Consider the following 22,205-nt stretch of genomic DNA (forward strand, 5'->3'; position numbering starts at 1 on the left):
TCTGGCCTGGAGAATTCCATGGACAGAGGAGCCTGGCAGACTATAGTCCACGGGGTCGCAAAGAGTCAGATACAACTGAGCAATGACCACTTTCACACATTAAGTAAAGGGCAATACATGCCTATTTTATTCATTTCTCATTATGACACAGGTATTATATGCATGTTACAGGTAACAAAATCAAGGGGCAGAGATCAATAATCATTTCCTCTGAACAATTACAGCATTTACAATCTGAAAGGTTAAGTAATTAATTATAGATTGCCTTATTATACACCTTGTATTAATAGGTTAAGTAATTTTCACTCCTGTACTTAGTTGGTTTTTCTTGTGCTTATAACTTGTTTTCCTCATCTGGATAGAAAACTGCTAACAGGAAGGTGAGATCTTACATCTCTAAATTCTGTATCACTTCATACTTTGTATAAATATTGAGGTTAATTGATAGATATATAGTCTTTAAATTCTCTCTCTATATAATGTATGTGCAAGGGAAACAGTGCAAGTGTTAGTTGTGTCTGATTCTTTGAGACCCATGGACTGTAGCTTGCGAGACTCCTCTATCCATGCTCCAGGCAAGAATACTGGAGTGGATATATATTTTATATATATATATGAAGTTATATATATATATGAAGTTTTATATATATTTATACATATATAGTATTTCAGGCCACTGCCTCTTAAACATACTTGACAGAGGAAAACTGGCCACAGCCTCTTAAATATACCTGACCGAGAAAACAGGCTTATATACTCTGAAGAGTTACCCAGCACGCTGCTTATTTCAGACCCATCACTTAATGAGTATCATGAATGCAGTTTTTCCATACTGTAATTCCATATGTGACTGTACATACATAGCACAGTGGCTGGCATATATTCAATGGTCAAGAAATGATTGTTCCCTTCTCTTGTATTCCAACAGCTACTTTAAGTAGGGTCATATGCTGCTTGAAGGAAAAAAGAAAAAAAGGAAAATGCCAGTAAATAGAGGCTGATTTTAATTACAAAGGATATTTTCCTATCTGGGAGGAAGACTGTCTAAAATGCCAGGAGCTATAGTCAAACGGAGACCAAATGCCAGTTACATGAGTATCCCATTTCTAACTATCTGTGCAGGAGCAGGACCTCTACGCAAGCCAAGGAGCAAGGCTCACTCCTTCACCAAGGGTGAGCTCAGAATCGTGCTCTGGGACACCTTCTATTTGCTCACTTACAGTTCTGTAAGTCCCCATGTCGGGCTCCCTAGAGCCATGGTATGGTTAGCTGTAGCCAAACACTAAGCTGTCCTCCTACAGCTCCCAGAGGTCTTTTTTTGTTTGTTTTTTCTTTTTTTACATTTTGTTAGGAAACAACACACTGGCATCTGAGGAGGATTTCTTCCTTCTGAGGCTTCCCACCTTCACTCACCCATAGGTTTTCAAAAAAATCTTATTAACATCATGCAGACACAGACTTTCTTATGGTGACCTCTCACATTAACCACAACAGTAAAATTCTGTACCACAATCTTTACATTAGTTAATTAATGTGAAGAGTTCAACTGTTGTTCATTTAAATATCCTGTTCCAAAAAGTCTCTCTTCTTTAAAGAGTTCTTTCAGGATCAAATGGAATACAGATGTGGGTCACTTACTTTATTTGGTACAATTAAATTATATATTTGGGCTTCTTACTCTTGCTCAGTAATCAACTGTAATATTTACTTTGTCAATGGAATTGGCTTTTCCCAGGGTAATTTTCCCTTTAACTTCACAGTATCGTCCTTAACAGTAGGCAATAAGGTTAATGCTATAATCAGCTATTAGGTTGGCACATGCGACTTTAGCCGCTGTTCAAATATAGCAACACAGAGTATAGAACATCCAAGCTAGAAAAACACAGGTTTGAAAATTCATGAATCAAACTCTGGATAACAAGTTGTTTTATTTTTTTTTTTCAATTTTTTTTTGTCTGACTTTTTGTGACCCCATGCACTATACAGTTCATGGAATTCTCCAGGCCAGAATACTGGAGTGGGTAGCCTTTCCTTTCTCCAGGGGATCTTCCCAACCTAGGGATCGAACTCAGGTCTCTCACATTGCAGGCGGATTCTTTACCAGCTGAGCCACAAGCGAAGCCTACAAGTTGTTTTAAAAATGAATATTTCTTTAAGACGTTTAACATATATATTCTTTTTAAAATAAAATTATTTTTAAAATATTGATCGACAGAAAGAAAAACACCAATACAGTATATTAACACATATATATGGAATTTAGAAAGATGGTAACAATGACCCTATATGCAAGACAGCAAAAGAGACACGGATATAAAGAACAGACTTTTGGACTCTGGGAGAAGGCGAGGGTGGGATGATTTGAGTGAATAGCATTGAAACATGTGTATTACCGTATGTGAAACAGATCACCAGTCCACGTTTGACGTATGAAACAGGGCACTCAAAGCCGGTGCAATAGGACAACCCAGAGGGGTGGGATGGGGGTTCAGGATGGGGGACACATGTACCCCCTGGCTGACTCATGTCAATGTATGGCAAAAACCACAATATTGTAATTAGTCTCCAATTTAAATAAATTAACAAAACAACAACAAAAAAGAAACCATAAAAGTTATAAGCACAAAAAAATAAAAAATACTGACCGAAAAAAAAAAAACAATCTCTAAAGATCATATATATGTAACAGTCCCAAAATGACAAAATTATAGAGTTGAAGAACAGATTAGTGGTTGCTAGGAGTTAGTGATTGTGAGGATAACAGGAGTGACTGTGACTGTAAAGAAGTAGAACAGGGGAGATTTCTGCAGTGATGGGACAGTTTTATACCTTGATCACTACAGGGGTTACATGCTTCTGCATGGGATAAACCAGCACAGAACTATACCCATACTTTATATACCAATGTCAATTTCCTGGCTTTGCTACCATACTATAGTTAGGTAAGATGTAATCAATGGGAGAAATTGGGTGGAGAGCAACCAGGATCTCTCTGTACTTCAGTTTCCTGTGAATCTTGAATTATTTCAAAATTACAAGTTAAAACAAACAAACAGGAAAAGTAGCTAGAGCTTCCTTGGTGGTTCAGCAATAAAGAATCCGCCTGCCAATGCAGGGGACATGGGTTTGATCCCCAATCCAGGAAGATCCCCCATACTGCTAAGCCCGTGAGCCACAACTGTCAAGTCTGTGCTCTGCAGCCAGGAGCCACAACTACTGAAGCCCCAAAGCCCTAGAGTCCGTGGCCCACAACAAGAGAAGCCCTCCCAATGAGGAGTCTGTGCACTGCAGCAAAGGGCAGCCCCCGCTCATCCCGACTGAAGAAAAGTCCTCACAGCAATGAAGACCCAGCACAGTGAGAAAATAAATAAAGAAAAGTTGTTTTTTAAAAAAGTTAAATGTTAGAGTTAAATATATTTCATAGAGCAATTTATTCATCTTAAAAGATTAAATAATGCCCAAGCCTATGCAAATATATTTTATCATTTAATTTTTCATTCTATATACAAATGAACTACCGATTATCTTGACAAAACCTAGGAGAGAGTGACAATAGAGTAGGTTTTAGAATTGATGTTGCTGTCAGGATGCTTATTGTTCAGGTCAATGTCAGTAACTTGAACCACGCTGACAGCCAACATCCAGATATCTTACAAAGGGCGAGTAGTATGCAATATATAAAAAATAAGGACATGTGTTTAAAGACTTATTTTAAAAATCTGTAAGATTCTGCCACAAAAAACAAGAGCGCCATCAAATAGAATACTTCAAATATAACTTATTAACCTATTTTGTGATTTCTGTATGATAATCAAGATCCTATTGAGCGTATGATTACATGTAATTTGCAAAATGTATTCTTAGACATATGTGATTACCAAATTTGAGATTTATTTTTTATGTACACAAGGCAATCATTTCTACAATTCAAACATCTCTCTGGCTAAATTAATATAAATTGCTGCAATATGCCGATAATAAATAAGAGACAAAAAGAATTTCAGAAAGTGGGAGATGCAAATTAAACGAAGCCACTGTCAGTTATTTTCACTAGGGCTATAGACAGGGATCTTTTTATCAATGATTAAAATGTAACATTCTGGGACTACATCAATAACACGACTCCCTGATTCCCTGTATCTCACACCTAAGCTGGCTCAACACTGGTTCATCATGACTCGGAATCTAAAGAGAGGCTGGCAGCACTTCATAAATACCTTCCTGTTCGCTCCTTCCTACAGTGATGCAATTTGACCTACATTTCCAGTGCCCATTGAAACTTCGTAGGAGGGGGAAGAGGAGAGTTTTTCATTTCTCCTACCCTCTGATTAACTAGGACAGCAAATGCCAGTCAAGGGACTGCTACTGGGCAGAAGCAAAGGGGGAAAAAAGTCATGTCGGTAGGAAATTCCACAAGAGAACATTTAGAAATATTTCATTCTCTGATTCTGCAAACAAACTGTCATGGCTTCACAAGACAACAGCAAGGAAGTTGCTCCACTTTTCACTCTAATCAGCCTAGGACACTATAGGCTGTTTCATTTACTTCAGGGTCCCACCATGATGAAAATTAAACTTGAACCATAGATTCATCTTTGCAACAGTCCTTTTTTAAAAAAGAAACTATTAATTTTAGAGTGATTTTAAATTTACAGAGAAGTTGTAAAGACTAAACAGAGAATCCCTATATACCCCCAGAGCCCGTTTCCCCATTGTTCATCTCTTACCGTCACATTTGTCACAACGAATGAATCAATATTGGCACATTATTATTAACTGAAGTCCATATTTCATTCAGATTTCCTTAGTTCTTGCCTAATGCCCTTTACCTGCTCCAGGATCCCATCCATATCACATTACATTTAGTTGTCCCATTTCCTGTACTCCTCTAGACTGTGACAGTTTCTCAGACTTCCCTTTTCTGATAACCTTGACAAAAGTTTTGAGGAGTATCGGTGAAATACTTTGGAGAAAGAGATGAATTGCTTGTCCAATGTTTTTCTCATGATTATAAAGAGATTATTGAATTGGGGGCGGCAGACCACAGAGCTGAAGTGCAACCCTCATTACTTCACATCAAGTGTTCATTTGTCACTGGTTGTGTTAACTTGATCATTTGGCAGATGTAGTATCTGTCAGGCTTCTCTTTTGTAAAGGTTCTCCCCCCTTTTCTATACTGTATTCTGGGGAAGGAAGTCACTGTGCAAAGCCCACATTTAAGGGATGGGCAGTTATGCTTCACTTCCTTTCTGGAGATTATTGACAAAAATTGTTTGAACTCTTCCACATCGAAAATTTAGTCTCTCTCACTTGCTTATTATTCAGTCATTTATTTGTATCAGTATGGACTTAGGGGTATGTGTTTTATATTATTATTTTGCTATGTTACTTATTATTTATATATTTTACTAGAATGTAGTATATGTATATTGTATATCTTATTTATATTTATATCTTGAGTTATAATTTAAAACTATTATTTAGTTCAATCATCCCAGCTGTGACCACCAGGAGCCCTTTTAGGCTCCTGTGTCCCTTTGACATACCCCATCAATGTGTGTTATGCATCTGTGTAGTTTTTTTGTTTGTTACTTCTTGCTTTCTGGCATGAAAATATGCTCCAGGCTCATCTTGCTTATTACCTTCCCCACCTGTAGAATTAAGTTATGTCTGGTTCCTTCTATTGGAAAATGGTATTAGGAATCAAGATCTGGGAATTGGGGCTTATCAAAGTCTATTCAAGTTTGATGCTTTAAAATTTCTACATGAACTACTTGTACAGTAAATCAACACAATTATCTCATTAAATATTAATATCTTCATTTTGCAGCATAACATGCTAAATCATGAAGAGGATGCCTAATAATCAAACTGCCTTCTGACAGGCCAAACTTTCAGGTTTGATATGACAATAAATGAGTTATTATAATGAAGTTCCTGGGGGGTGGGAGAAGTGGAGAAAGAAAGAGAATAGAGTTGTTTGTTTTCCATGGTTGGGGGCAGGGAACAAAAATCTGGACTTAAATGTGGCCTGCTTTCTGTTCTGTGCAAGGTCTCCTCCTTTTCGCCCTTATTACCATTAAATGCTACTTCCTTTATGTGAGCTCTTAATTATCTGAGTTAAAGGAAAACACAAATATCAGATCTAGCTACGAAATCCATCGATGATGACCTATGACAGCACCTACACCTTTCTATTTATGGTCTGAATACTTTAATGTTACACTTAGTTTATCTTTGTTGAGACTAATCAGTGGAACACAAGGACAGAGCCAGAACTCTGTAGCGGGGACGCCTAGTGGGAAGCAAACAGATTTCCACTGAAACTGAACGACGCTGAACGAGGCAGACTGGAGTTAATCCCATGCAACACACACAGAAAAATTCTTCACCTCTGACTCCAACCATCAGTCTGTGTAAACAGACTATGTGAATAAAATCTTTGGTGACCTCACTCCCCCTCCTCCTCTTTTTTAAATAGAAAATAGATTGGTACCAGGACATTATACTAATTTTTCTCTGTCATTGTTTTCTCACTCTATCTGATTAAGATTTATATTCAGTAAACATTTCTTGAGCCTCTTCTGTGCACTACACAGCCCAATATGCCTAGAGCTTCCAATTAATCCAACGGATTAAAAAAAAAGTTAAGAGCTCTGTTCCCACTATTCCCTCTCAGCTGAGCTGCTGAAGCTGTTGAAAAATAAGTCAGGCCTTGACAATAGTGAAGGTACAAAATGGTTTGGAGGGCACATGGCTTAGCATCTACTTCTGCAGTTGTCTGATAACATCTTAGAAAAGATCATAACTTCCCATCTGTAAAACAGATATAATCAAACCTACTTCTCAAGGAGAATGCATGGAAAGCACAGCCCAAGCTCACACAATGGATTCTGTAAGAACTGGCTCATGTTCACACTTCACGTTTCATCATACTCACATCTAAGAAACACAGTAGGCCTGCCCAACTTTAGTATTCCATTACCTTTTTTCATTGCCAATTTTACTATCTTTGTAAACCCTAAAATAGTGATCTTAAAAAAAAAAAAAGTCAATTCCCTATTCCCCAGTTAACCTGTCTTTGATAAATAAACAATGCCCATTCATTCAAGAGGCATGGACCAGAATGACAGGAAATATTAACAACAATAACAGCTAACATTTCCTGAAATCTTATTTTGTGCCAGATACTATGTAGATGTAGCACAACAGGCCTATGAAATAGTTATTTTAACTGTCCCTAATTCCAAAAAGTCAGATACCACTTAGCAACAGAACAAAAATTTCCAAATGAGAAACTGAGGCTAGAGAGGTGAAGAAACTCGTTTATGGGTGCCATGCATCTGGGCTAGGCAACCTATTCTTACAAAAAAAAAAAAAAACCAACATAAAAAACAACAACAGTATGATATCAAACAACTGAACATAAACGTCTGTCCCTTTCCCTTTTCAAACACTGTTGCACTGGGCACTACAGTGGAATGAAAGAATCAGCTAAAACGTATCTTTGCTACAGAGATCCAAAGTGAGAGGGCTTCGAACACTTTTGCCCTCAAAAGGACTCCAAACTGAGACTTCCTGCTTCCAAACTGTGGTTAATAAGGAAAACCCAGTGAAGTCTCCCTATAGCATTTTAAACCCAGTGAAGTCTCCCTATAGCATTTTACAAAAAGCCACTCCCCGGCCAGCTTGCAAGGCTATTCACTCTTCGGCCCCAGAAACGGCCTCAGAGCATTCATGCTGCAGGCCTGCTTCTGTATCCAGCTAGCTTCTTTGGGGCTCAGTTCAGAAGTCACCACCTCTTCATCCAAATAGAGCTAATCCCAGTACTGATTCCCTAAACTGGTGTAAAAGCACTCCAGCTGGCTTCCTCATTGATGTTCAGCATCCCAGCTACTTAGTATCTAGGGCTCCTACCTCCTGGAATTACTCCTAGGACAGTCACAGGTATGGAGAAGAGCAATCAATTTTAGGAATCAGACCAGGATTTAAATCCGGTTTTCTCACTGCAGATGGTGATTGCAGCCATGAAATTAAAAGATGCTTGCTCCTTGGAAGAAAATTTATGAGCAACCTAGATAGCATATTCAAAAGCAGAGACATTACTTCGCCAACTAAGGTCCGTCTAGTCAAGGCTATGGTTTTTCCAGTAGTCATGTATGGATGCGAGAGTTGGACTGTGAAGAAGGCTGAGCACCGAAGAATTGATGCTTTTGAACTGTGGTATTGGAGAAGACTCTTGAGAGTCCCTTGGACTGCAAGGAGATCCAAACAGTCCATTCTAAAGGAAGTCAACCCGGGGATTTCTTTGGAAGGAATGATGCTAAAGCTCAAACTCCAGTACTTTGGCCACCTCATGCGAAGAGTTGACTCATTGGAAAAGACTCTGATGCTGGGAGGGATTGGGGGCAGGAAGAGAAGGGGACGACAACGGATGAGATGGCTGGGTGGCATCACTGACTCGATGGACGCGACTCTGAGTGAACTCCGGGAGTTGGTGATGGACAGGGAGGCCTGGCGTGCTGCGATTCATGGGGTCGCAAAGAGTCGGACACGACTGAGTGACTGAACTGAACTGAACTGAACTTACAAACTGTGTGACCTCAAGCAAGTCAGTTCACCTCTCCCGATTCGGGATTAATGGAGGAGATGAGAGCAGTAAAGCGTAGTGCCTCACACAGACAAAGTGCCATAGTCACCACTGTTCCCGTGCTACAGATCAGCAATCGAGGCTCCGAATTGTGAAACACCAAAGGTCACAAAGCCGGTGAATGGTAGGGGGCAGGCTTGAAACCAGTTCTTTTTCCTTCCAACTCTGCTGAGCATCAATTTGAAGCACCATGACTGGCGATAAGGGCATAATTGTGAAACAGATGGACAGGTACCTGCTCTCTTGATGCTTACCTCCTGGTAGGGAAGACAGCCACAGAACCTTTACACAAGTGGAAAGGTGCTCGAAGGAGTAAGAGCAGGGGGCCAGAATACAAATGGGTTTGACCCCATGTAACAAGATCTCTGGAATTCGTCTGGAAGGTCAGAGAAAGCTTCCATGAAATGAAGAGGTGGCAAGAGAAAAGATTCTAAAGAAGCATATTCGAGGAACTAAGATGCCAGAGCACCTGCAAAGGCTGGCGAGGCAGGAGGGGCGAGATCAGAGGACCACAGCAGAACATGGTAAGGATACTGGATGTCATCCATCACTGAAGCAAAGGGACAGCACCAAAACATTGGCTGCCTGTAATGCAACAGTAGTGAAATGTTTATTCTAACCCCAGTTCCCTGATGTCAGGGTCATTTGGTATCTTCTTATGGTCTGTACTTCCAGGTCACAGCAAGTATAGTTCTGATAAATATTTGTGAGCCATATGAGAGAATCTTCGGTAAAGACAAACCATTTCTCCCTCTTTCTAATTTCACAGCTGATGCTTCTATTAAAGTTCTTATAGCTGATTATCATAAATGGGTATGGATCTCTTTTCATTGTCTGGCCATAAGTTTCTGGAAAGTAGAATAAATATCTTATTTATTTTTCTATCTCTCAAAGCCAAATGATCAACAGTTATGGATTGAAACAGATCCTTTTTTAACAGCCACAAATTTCCTCTTACATTTCCCGATTGCCTGAGTAAGAATCTTCATCCTACCTTAGGGAAATAGACCTGAAGGGATAATTGTCAAGGACTTAAGAAAAAAAAAGTTCTGCTTTCCTTTTGAAGAATAATTTTAATATCAAAAATCCATTTTGTTACTGTGTGATTAAAAGTACAATTCTTATATTTTAGGATAAATCACTTGTACAGTTCACATGCTTTTTTTAATCTTAATTTTAACCAAGAACAAAATGCCCCAACAGAAAGTCTTTCAGTGATTTTCCAATTCTAAAAATTGTTCAGATTCTCTCTCTGAATATTTAATTACTCTAATAAGGGTAGGATAACTGTTTAGGCTATTTATTTTAAAAGACAGAACTGAGTCATAATCAATAGTCCATATACTTGAGGGTTTATTTTGGGATTTCAGGGGATGAGGATGATACGATAAAATGACGAAACTGGGTTATGAATATGCTACTAGGGTGTGCTAGTAATTTTCTCTTTGATCCTTTTTCCATCCCCAGACAAATTTTCCACCATTCTGACTCTGCTCTGTGCCCCAAAGGCTGACCTCTATGGGTAGCATCCCTGGGTTCATGCACACAGGCTTCCAGGTGGGTCTGGCCAATAGAAGGCACTGGAAGGAGATCAAAGGAGGAAAGAATGTGGGGGAGGGGAGTATTGCTTCTCTCTTCCCTCCCTAGTCTGGGATGCATTTTCTGGCAGTGACTAAATCCCTCCGGGACTATAGCTCCTGTCAGACAGCCCCTCCTCTTTGGCTCCAGCTCCCTCACCGGACTCCAGGAATGAATGCTATGTCTTCTCTTTGCTCCTCTGGACCGAGCAGTGATAACGGCTTCCCATTGCTGTTATCATTTCTGGGTGATGGGAACCTCTTGTCACCCTTAACTCTTTCCGCTCTCTGAAAATAACCCCTTCATTCAAGTCCTGAACTATTAGAGTTGGACTACTTCCTGCCAGAACGAATTCAAACCACAGAATTGTAAAATCAGCAATCTCCCTCCTCTGCATGTGAGCAGTTATCACAAAGGTTATTCATTTTCCAGAGCAATTCCTTCACACCAGGCACTACCTGTAAGCTCTTATGTTTCTCAGGCAGAAATGACACCTTTTAAAATGGTCAGTGCAGGAGAACACGGGAGGGTGCTCTTGGAAAACAGCTGGCAGAACAGAGGGGTGACGCTTCACCATTCTCTAGGTAGGACCGTGCTGCATGTCAAAAATAATATGTTTTTAAAGAGATGCTGCTTCCTATTTCTCCCTGGGTTTCCTCTCGATGAGGGTGTGGAATCAATGTCAGCACTGCATTTTCACGCCAAATACCTAGAACTTGTATCACTGCCTGGGGAAGGTGACCTGTGTGTCACTTCACTTTGCTAGTTTCTCAGACAGAAAGATCTGCTTTACCACTAGCCAAGGCACACAGAAAGAAAGCCAACCACCTTGTAACACTAGCCACCTGCCTGTGACCTTTCCTTCTTTCATAGGATAAATCTTTCTTCTGCACTAGGCAAAAGACAAGCAGAATGAGAACATTCTGCTTTGCTCAGCCTCGCCTGTCTCTTTAACAGATCTGACCAGATTAGCACTTTTCTTTTCCAATGGAGAGGACAGGCATAGGCTTATACCATAATCTGCTCTGAGCTCCTTCAGATTTTTTTACCAAGGCGACTGGATTTGAGGTTAGATGTTAATTGAAATCACCTGGGAGCCTCTAAACATGCCACCTTGCTTTCACTTGGCATGAGTAGCCTGGAGGTTACTGTATTTCTAAACATTGGGGCGTTCCTTTGATCAATCAAGAGTTGATTTAAAGAATCCTTCTAAGAGGTTGATAAGAACCCATGTGGCTTATGTCAACAAGCCACTCCAACAGACTCCAAACATCTCCCTCTGCAACCAGCAGGCATTCAGAGCTGGTGCAAGAATGACTAAGACAAAGACAGGCAGATACACTACAGACAGTGGAAAAGATGCTCTGGTACCCCTCAAGACAGGCTGGCCAAAGAGCAAGATGGTTCTCCTGGCCCATCCCAGAGGGGAAGCCCCTCTCTTCAGCCCGAGAGTAACACTGAAATGCAATGGGATGAACAAAACTTGGTTCTCACTACCTACATCCATTTCTAATATTTGTTACTCTTACGTGTTCATGTCAGAGAACATTTTATTGGAAAACTCTCTACACAGCTGTGTGGCTACACATCAAATGTTAACAGTGGTATCTCTAGGTAGCAGAAATGTGAGTAACTTCTATGTCCTTCTGTGTATTTGAGAAATTCTACAAACACCTATGATTCCTGCAATCTTGAAAAAAATTATTAAGCAAAAACCCTATATGGATTCTGGAATTTTAGTTTTCCATAAGAATCAAGTTTATGTAATTCTTGAAACTCAAAATCCAAATGATGTTTCTGGGCTTTTGTGTATTTTAAGACTTTCAATGGTGCAATCATTTTATGAACCATGTTTTCAAATGAAGAACTGGTTCACAACGTAAACATCAGCATGTGAAATCACGTTTAACATGCAAATTTTTTTCTGGGACGCATCACAACTTGAGATAATTTAGATTCTTCAAGTTCAAAATTCACTATTTTCATACTCTGTGGTGCTCCTAATACAGATGAAAAATGGAACTGTTTCTTTTCTTTTTTTTTATGCAACTGTTTCTTTTTCAAGAATACCATACAGACTATATCATATGCAATGATATGGCTAAGAGACTACAGATAAAAGACAGACTGGTATTTCTTCCACCACAAACACTAGCCAATAAAAACTTTCCAGGCTACAGCTGATTAATACTTGACAGCAGATCTCTGGAAAAGAAAGCTGATCATTGCTGGCAGTTAGCTAAAGCAGCAGACACACTCAGAAGCCTGCCTACCACTGCATCACGACTTCTGTTCACTTCGATAACTGATTTTTCAATCCAGCGCCACTTACGGTGTAAACAGAAACCTAGAGTATGTACTAGCTTTTCAAGGAGCTACCTTTCTCATAATCTATAATGGCTAAACGTGTTATTCAGTGTCGTGTAGGGTTGAAATTAACAAGGAATCTTAGAAACCATAAACATCTTTACTAGCTTCAGGAAGCTAGTAAATTTGAACAAGTGATTCCTTTTAAACTGTCCTGATGTTATGGTAAATGGTCTCTTTTCTAACTTCAATTTCCAAATGATTTATAGTTATAACTACCAGGACAATAATAATCAACAGGATGAGGAGTGGAGGGAGAAGAGAAAAGAGTTTTAAATATTTCCTCTTAGAGCAACTAAGAGTAGCTAAGAGGGATATTTAATCTCCTTTTGTGTTCAGTATATTAAAATATTTTTAAAAAGTGAATAAAATACAAAGAACTGAAAAATATACATTTTTTCAGTGCATTACCCTGCTAGCACTCTTTACAATTAAGTTCAAGGATTCTAAAGGTTCAAAATGTCTGCAAAAATGAAACCATGAGACAAATTCCATTTTTGACTAGTGCTAACCGAGTATGTTTAGAAGTTGTAGAAATCAGTGTCTGAAACAAATTGGAAAAAGAGAGACAATTTAAAAACTAGTGTTAAATGCTAAAATGAGATTCTAAACCCACGAAAAGTCTTGTGATTTATCAGTTTACAAGATCCGGCCAAACAGAAACCACCATATTGCCATTATGATCATGCTGATGGTTCAGATGACAATGAAACTTTAATACTGAGGGGGAAAGGGCCTAACATACAGCCCAACTGTCAACAGAACACAGTCTGGAGACCTTAATTAAATGAAAGGGTCAAGGGCTCCTCTCAAAATTTCATGTAGTGATGGACCTGAGTAGCAGAAAACAGAGCAGATCATTGAAAAGAGTCCAGGGGTTGGGAGGAGGACAAGTGACTACACCAAAGGTGGTAATTACACCCTGAGGAAGTAAAAAAGGCCAGACTGAAGGGCTCCAAGAGGTACTTCAAAACCAGCTAATCATGGGAAGAAGGGGTGGGGTAAATCGGTTCCTCCACTGGTTATCTATGGGGAAATAAAAAGATACTGGGATTCCAAAGCAAGAGTAAACAAAATCAGCTGCAAAGGAGCAAGGTGACTATTAGGTACCTTCATCACACACCAGTGTCCCCACAGTAAAACAGAGGGTACTCATAGGCTCACCATCTCCAGGTCAGCCTGGGACGTTGGAAACCACTATTCTAGCACCACCCTCCGCGAAGGCACAAGCAGCCAAAGCACACAGGGGTCCTCTTGCCCAAACTGTCATACACAGCAGGGGTAACTGCTTTCCTTTTCTAAACCATATTCTCATAAAAAATTGGGGGACATATGCTCTTCTCTCCTTTCAAAATATTAAACAGGAAAATATGTGAAAATGCTCTGAATAAAATCACCTTGTATTGCACATTTTACTGATTGAAGCACAGTTTAACTCATATTCTAAAGGCTATATAACTGTAGGGTGAGCCTTCAACTTATCTGGAAGGTCTAAAATGTTTAAGGTATTAGCAAGGATGCAGTGAAAGCAGCTAGACACTTCAAGACGAGAAACAAACACAGGACAGTGTGAAAAATTTAGTGCAGAGGCGAATAACAGTATGTATCTCACTGTGTCCTAAAGGCATCGCTATGTGCTGGGTAAAAATGTTCTTAACAGGGACTCTGTTACCAAAGAACGGTTTAGTAACAGTCCATGTGCTTTCCTTCTAAAACACGAACGAAATGCATGTTTTATAAAAGATCACCACATAAGAAATGGATAGATATATTTACTGCTGCACTTATAGAGAGAGGTAAGTGCTGATTAGCTGAAATAGAAATTGGTGGTGTGGAGCCACAAGACTGGGTCTCAAACTGAGGTTTAAGAGGCATATGGGTTGGGAGAGAGAGAAGTGTTGCACATATTAAATGTGATAGATAATGCACAAAGTAACCCACAGAGAGACCCACAGATGTTTGGATCTGTGGTTTTCCCAGCCCTGCATCCAGTCCCCCTGCTGAAGAATGACAATTGGCCCAACAGGCACTTTCTTGGTGAAGCAGGAACCAAGGCACCTGCCAGCACCCAGTCTGAGCCTGAGCAATACACTTAGTAGGGAGACGGGTTAAAAACAACTGGAGAAGTTATGAAGCCTGGCACCCTGAGGACATTCTCCACTGAGTCCTTCTGCTACCTAAATCCCTGAGGCTGCCCTGGATCTGATCCATTCTAAGGCCTGGTTCTTCAGCTCTTCTGTCAATGCTGGGAGCTACACCACATCCTTCAGCAACCTCTTTTTTGTCTTAAAGTAGCCTGATTTAGTTTCTGTTGCTTACAGCCAAGGATTTTAAGCTGATTAGTTATTATCCTGAGTTGAGAAGAATCAATTTTCTTAAAGATGTGGGAGAGAAAACTTGACTGGCAAGTAATTTAGACTATTAATGTTATGGTAAAACAAAGGCATAATCATGGAGTGGAATACAAAATTCATGCAGAATTTAAAGATTCTGGGTTTTTCTTTTGAGATTTTTAAAAATGTGCCTCTTACCACTTCTCACTCTCTCCCTGCCCCATGCAAATATCTTAAGCAAGGAGCTTTAAGCAGCACCTGTATAGAGATTAACTTGCTTTAACTTTCAGGATCTGACCTCAGGCCAGGCAAGACCTGTGGAAGAAGCCCTGCCCTAACTGTGAGCAAAACAATGATCACTGTTTTAAGCCACCAAGTTTTGGAGTAGGTTGTTATTACTCAGCAATAGATAAATCATAGTAGGTCTACATTCTCTTATTCCATGCATAGCTTAAAGTTTCCTAGGAAGGAACTCAACACTCCAGTGTTTCCAAATGACCGTGTCACAGTGAGATGTGGTTTTACACTTCTTACATATTTTGCAGTCAGGTCCGTGTTTCTGATTACACAGAAACAATGAAATGCACCTCAGCTGGTTCAGGCAGGAAGCAGAATGTATCCATGGCCAAGCTGACTCCAGTGAAAATAAAGCAAAAAATTTCTCAAATTATCATAGCTACACCACAAGGACACAGCAATTGAAGGTGACTAAGAGAAGAAAGATGAAGCAAAATGGCAACGTTTAAAAACTAGAGAACTCAAGACGCGTTCTCCCTTTACAGTGCTGGGGCCCGGATCTGCCTTCCACATACTTGAAAGGTACCTTCATCACACACATACTCCAAACCCTTTAAAAGTTCACCACACACTATCTAGAGAAAATGCTTGCTTTAGGTCACCTTCTGTTCAACAACTACTGATATTTAAATAGTACCAACTCTATGCCCGTGAGCCTCTGAGCACTCTTTCTTTTTTCGATAGTGATATGAGGGTACAGGGAGCATGACTGGGTGAAACTAGACCACATACCTGTCTTGGTCAAGGTACCTGGTCTGGTTAGAGGGTTTAGGCTGCTGAATGTGGCAAACGAGGCTCTGCCCTCATGCAAACCCCTGTATCTAGAAGGGGGAAATACTAGTAGCTAATATTGTCATTATCAGCAGCACTATTATCACTATCATACCTGTGATTATTATACCTCCCACCACTGCTTCCTCCTCAGTTACTGCTAGGTATCTGGCACTCTGCTAAGCACTTACCTCATTTAACCTTCACAACAGCTTATCAAGGTATTAGCACATTTTACAGATGAAGAGACTGAGTCTAACTGGACAAGGCAACACACCAAGTGCTGAAACTGATGCTTGTAACCATAGCCTGATTCCCTCCATACACGACTTACTTATAAAATTGATATTTATTGAGTCCTGTATGGAATTTTTTTTCTTTCCTATTAGAAGAGTCTGGAAAATATTCTTGCTTATTACTAATATAGAAAACATTTTTAAAGACATATGAGAAAGCCTATTTCACTTCTCATTCAATACAACAGGGGAATGGTCATCTTGGGGAGTGAGGCCTTAATCAGCCACAAGTATGAGATGTTTTTAATCTGCATGTTTATTCTTTAATAATAATGTTATCATTTTTCCTAATTATAAAAGCAGCACATGGTAGCCAAAAAAAAAAAAAAAAAAAACACATAAAGGAAAGAGATCATCACAATTATTACTCCCTAAAGATAATTAGCTCCTATTAGTATTTGGTGTTTCCAGATCCTTTTAGGTTTCTATACACAGGGCTTGCGTCCACCTTAAAAATTACACATTAAACATATTTTTGTGCTATTCTCTGTTTTCTTAAACATCATTCCCACGTCAATAAATATCAACCCACACATCCTTTTTAAAGACTGCTCAGCATTTTACTGTATGGGTAGGCTCTAATTGACTTAATCAAGCCTTTATTAATAGGCATTCAGATTACTTTCTGTTTTGCTATTACAAAAGCATCTAGGCACCTTTGTTTTAAGATAAATTCCTACACTTCAGCTTCCCATTCCATGACTCTGGATTTACACTGCCCTAAGTGTCATCCAGAAAATATATACCAAATTAACCTTTTTTTTTTTTTAAAGAAGGAAACTCTTAAATGTTAAGAATAATAATGTAAAAATTCTAATATTCAGATTGAATGGCCAAGAAACTTTAAAACTGCAATTTATCTCTAAATGTCTAAAATGTCAATTCATGCCTCTGATCAAATTGCATTAGGTTTACATCTGGAGGGGGAAAACACTAAAGTAACCAATATGTGGGTTTTATTTTCAGTATAGTGTTGTTTTGAAAAGTTAAACTCTGAAAATAACGTATTTGCTGTAAAAGAAGCAATTAGTAGAGAATTCTAAAAAAGGCAGGAAGAGAAGCAAAAAATAATAATAATAATTACAGCAGCCACCAATTCTGCTTCCTATACAAAGGCCCAGGGAAAAGGGTCAAGAGAGAGAGAAGGCAAAAGCTAGAAGAAGCAACTCTCGGAGCTTCAGGGCCGGCCAGATGAAATTACACAGACATATACATCTAAACGCTCAGAACACACCAATCCTGGCGCTAGTCTCCAGGGGTTAGAACACAAGAGGAATCTTTGTGTGCTTGATTTAACCAAACATCACGCAGAGGAGGGTGGGGCAGGCCGCCTACAGGTAAGGGTGTCACCTAAGCAGCCTGAGGGCCTAGTATCAATTACTTCCCCTCCAGGGCACAGTCTGCTCTCTTCCAGAGACTCATTGGAAAAGACCCTGATACTGGGAAAGATTGAGGGCAGGAAAAGGGGGTGACAGAGGATGAAATGGTTGGATAGTGTCACAGGCTCAAAAGACATGAGGTTGAGCGAACTCCAGGAGATGGCCAGGGACAGGGAAACCTGGCATGCTGCAGTTCATGGGGTGGCAAAGAGTCAGATACAACTTAGCGACTGAACAGCAACCAGGGCACAGAGAGGGTGGCAGGAACTGGAGGTTTAACACAGCTCCAAAAGCACTGATTCCCGTCAAAACCATCACACAAGACAGGGCTCAATCATCAATTCCTACAGAAAACTGGGCAACGTGAGAACATTTTTAGCAATAAGTAATTTACTGATGAATACAGTGTGTGTGCTAAGGAGGGAAGGCCACACATGGTAACTAGTAACAACTAACCTACTGGAGTCTCTTGCTAATGAGGCCAATGGGGGCAGGAGATAAAGCCTCCATGTCAAAAGGACTAAATTCTTGAGAAAGTAAATGGCAGGGGGGAGGGCTGCTTGGTGACGCCATAAAACTACAGGACTTACAGGTCTAACATTCTTCTAGGCAAGGGGTCAGGAGACTATGGCCCTTGTACAGGTCAAATCCAGCCTCTGCCTGTACATGCCACGAGCCACTGCCAGTACACAACATATTTAAGCAGTTGAAAATTTCTAAAAACATTTAGTGGCATATAAAAATTATACGAAATTCAAACATCGGCGTCCACAAAGTTTTACTGGAACACAGTCATGCCCACTTATTTTTATCTATGGCTGCTTACTCCATGAACTGATGGAGGTGGTAGGTGTGGCAGGCACCTGGGTGGCCAGCAACATCTTCTTTCATCCTTTATAGAAAGTTTGTTGATCTCTGTTCTAGGCCATAAAGTCCAGTCGCTTTTGAATGGTTCACAGCTCTAAACATTGGTGCACGACTATTAGTTTGGCAGTGACATACGCAGGATTCAGACATAACCTGCCAGCCTAACAGACAATGCAACCCCATTGTTAAGAGCAGACAGGTCTAATAGGTCCTATGAATGCAGAGGTAACTGCCCACCGTAACCAGAAAGATGTGCAAGGCTTTCCTGAGTTGAAAGTAGGGTGGTCCCACAAGGTTTATGTGGGAATGAGTATGATTAAAGATTTTCTCTTTGAATGAATGTATTAGCTATCTCTTACAGATAAGAAGAAAACCATCCTCAAAACGGCTACCACCTTTGGGTACTTACTAGGAGCCTAGGACTGAGGAAAGCCTTTTGCTTTTATTATCGCACTGAATGGTCATCTTCTCTAGACTCAGAGAGGCTGGTTGGCTCAGGAAATGGGAATCAAATCCAGGTTCCACTCTAAAGCCTGTGTTTCCAGCCACTCTCCAACTTGAAAGCACATGACAAAAAGGCTCACCAGGACTAAATGAGAGGAAAAGGGAAAGACCACAGGAACAGTGGAAACAAGTTCCTTTTTATGTCATTGAGCATTTTATTCACCCGCCCCTATAATACTCTCTTCCATCAATGTTTAAAGAAAAAAATATAATTCATTTCTTCCAAAATCTTTGCTTGAGAGCAGTAAAAGAGTGGGGCTGAATGAACCACTCTCCCCAGGAGCTGATTGTCGAGCTCAAGCCTCTGCTTATCCACCATTCATCTATTCGGTCTAAATGTTTAAACAAAATTTAAAAACAGCCACAACGCACCCAGGACTAGCACTGTCAAGCCCTTTCTGCGGTGCATGGTTTATCAACTGACAGACAACACTTTGCTGTGGGAATAAAATGGCAGTGCTTTTGTACCTCTAAGACCACATGACTAGGTTAAAGACAACTTAAAAGGCAAGTATTAAGCAGAAAGATCTACTTTTTTCTTATTTTCTCTCTTTTCTTCTAACTCCCATTTTATTTAATAAAAACACATATCTATAATTAGGGGGCTCAGGATCTCTCTTATAAAACAACTCTAGCCCCCTCCTCAGAAAAATACACACACACAAAAAAGTTCAGGTCACAACTCTAGGGGGTTCAGGAATACCCTGAAGCCCATTCATGCCCCCTTGAGATTCATAGACCCTAGGATAATCCTTGCTCTGAAAGCAAAACACAGAAATGCCTATTTTGCAGGATCAGGGTAGAAACCACATAGTTAGCTCTCTCATCGTCTTTTAGAGTTTCAGAGGTTAATATTAAATAAATACTCAAAGAAACTTTCTTAACTAGACTCTCATACTCTCAAAAAAACGAACCTAATAACTCGAGTAAAGCCCCAAACCTAAAGCCATATATGTTCAAAGTCCACATCAGTTTTGCTAGAGCTTAAAATCTACAATTCCTTTCTGTTCATAGAGATTTTGGAAAGGAAGAAGTGTTAGTATGGACTAAAGCTTGAGTGTCTTCAACTTTAGCATTCATGAGTATGTTAATTCACAATAAATCGTATAAAAGAAGACCACTTGTAAGATTAAAAGATGTTCTCTCACTATATATGAGATGAAAAGTTGATTAAAATAATTCTTAAATGTTCAACACAAAAGATCTGTGTCAATGCAATTGCCAGTTAAGTTAAAAAATCTGCTTCATCAGCCTCATGAAGTTCAAAAAGGCTTAAGTGCCACCACCTGAGACAAGAATGTTCAGGAATGTTTAGTTTCAGGTATACCTCAAACTTTAAAGTCTTTCCATCTTTCTTGGTCTGATTGATTCAGAAAATTTCTGACACTGCCCAACAAAATAGAAAACAAACTTAATAAGTGTTTGGTCAGGACTCCCATCTATGACTGAAGGATACACTGACTCCTGAAAATTTAGGTTACAGGGGGCAGAGATACTTTCCCATAAACAACAGTTAAGATTACTTCAAGTCACTAGATACTGTTTCCAAATCAGTATTATGATGATAACGCCAAATAATAAGTAACTCAAAAAGAACGTCATTTCACTGCTTGACAGTTACTTTTTAAACAATGATTACTGCCAAAATGCCACCTGAGACAGACAAGTAATTAATTGATGCCTGAAATTTACAATGTGTAGCACTTAAGATTTAAAGTAATTCCTCTTTTGGTTAGTGTCTTCTTTCCCTCTAAACCAAGAAAATGAACGAAATCATGCCAGTCAGAATTTATGCCAGTATTAGTCTATAGCCTGGAGAGATTTCGCACTGTGGGGGAGAGCAAGTTATACATCAAAATATTCACTCAAGGTAACTTGCTTCCTTTTTTTTTTTTTTTTTGGCCTTTGTGTTAAAAGTCACAGGTGCTAACTCTTTAGAGCACTGTTGAAGAGCATTATTGAAGTTTTTACTTCATATATGCGAATAAAATTTTATGCATACTGATTTCTAGCTAGAGGTGATACACCCTTCACTGTCACGTATTTGCATGTACAGCTCTTCCTCTCAGAAACAGAGAAAACCAGGAGAAAGAACTCAATTTGACTAAGGAAACTGAAACAACCAAATCCGTCTTCCGTAAGAGCTTCAGACCGAAGAAGCAGGGTACTGGGGGGTGGGGGTGGGGGCAGAAATATTGGACAATAATAATATCAAACCTGGATTGAAAACTCAGACCCGCTTCTTGGGGCTCACTGAATCCACCCCAGTGGAGATCAAATCAGCCGGACTGCTGCCCGTTTCCTCTTGCCCATCACCATCGAAATGTTGCCATTTGCGAGAAACTCATAGAAGTTGAATCAAAGTGACTTTTGGGAAGAGATGCCAGTATCTCCGGCAGTGTGCTCCGGAAATGTCTAACTACACGCTAGTCAACGTTTCTCATTGAGCACCTCCCTCTCCCTTCACTTTCGACTTCCCCTTAAGATGGGGACAGTTTTTGAAAATCTGAGAGAGAGAAATAAATAAGAGCATCCCGTCCCGGTCGCCGACGGGGATTCCGGCGCCCGGAGAGGAAGGCGGGCACCCCGCACCCTGGCGCTAAGCGATCTCCGCCCGCAGGTCGCCAAGTTTCTCCGTCCCGGTTTTCCAGCACCCGCCCGACCCCGGAGGGGAAGGGGGCGGCCCCCCGGGCCGGATCCGCGCCACCTGGAACCCGGGGCCTTTTTCGCTCGAGAACCGCGCCCCGCGCGAGTGCCCGCCTGCGAGACCCGCCCAAGCGCGCGTGGGTGTTGAAGTTTGCGGGGACCCCCCGCGAGGCGCCCCCTCAGTGCCCCGTGTCCCCCGACTCTCGGGCTCAACCCGGGCCGGACGCCCCCTCTCCCCGCGCCTCCCCCGAGAAGAGCGAGCCCACCCCCAGCGGCAACAGAGGGAACGGGGCGGCGGGGGCCGCGGTCGCCGTCCCCCAGGAAGCGCCGGGGGTTCGGACCCCGCGTGGCTCCAGCCGCCCCGGCGGCGCCCGGGCGAGCTCACCTGGCGTCTGGCGGCCTCCGGGGCGGCCTCTGGGCGTGGGCCGGGCGGGGGCGGCAGGGGGCGGGGGGCAGGCTGCGGGGGCCGGGGTTGCACCGGGGCCGCCGCCGCCCGCCTGGCCTCGCCCCACACGCG

At 40.8% G+C, this 22,205-nt stretch overlaps 1 protein-coding gene across 1 annotated transcript in view; it reads right to left on the bottom strand.

Annotated features, from left to right (window-relative positions):
- ATXN7 (ataxin 7) overlaps positions 1-22,123 on the bottom strand; it is a 139,478-nt gene extending 117,355 nt beyond the window's left edge. The window contains exon 1 of the mRNA XM_018067123.1: positions 22,074-22,123. The gene's annotated coding sequence lies outside the window, so the exon portion shown is untranslated. The remainder of the gene's footprint in view (positions 1-22,073) is intronic.

This window comes from Capra hircus, chromosome 22, assembly GCF_001704415.2.
Source record: "Capra hircus breed San Clemente chromosome 22, ASM170441v1, whole genome shotgun sequence".
NCBI classification, from domain to species: Eukaryota; Metazoa; Chordata; class Mammalia; order Artiodactyla; family Bovidae; genus Capra; species Capra hircus.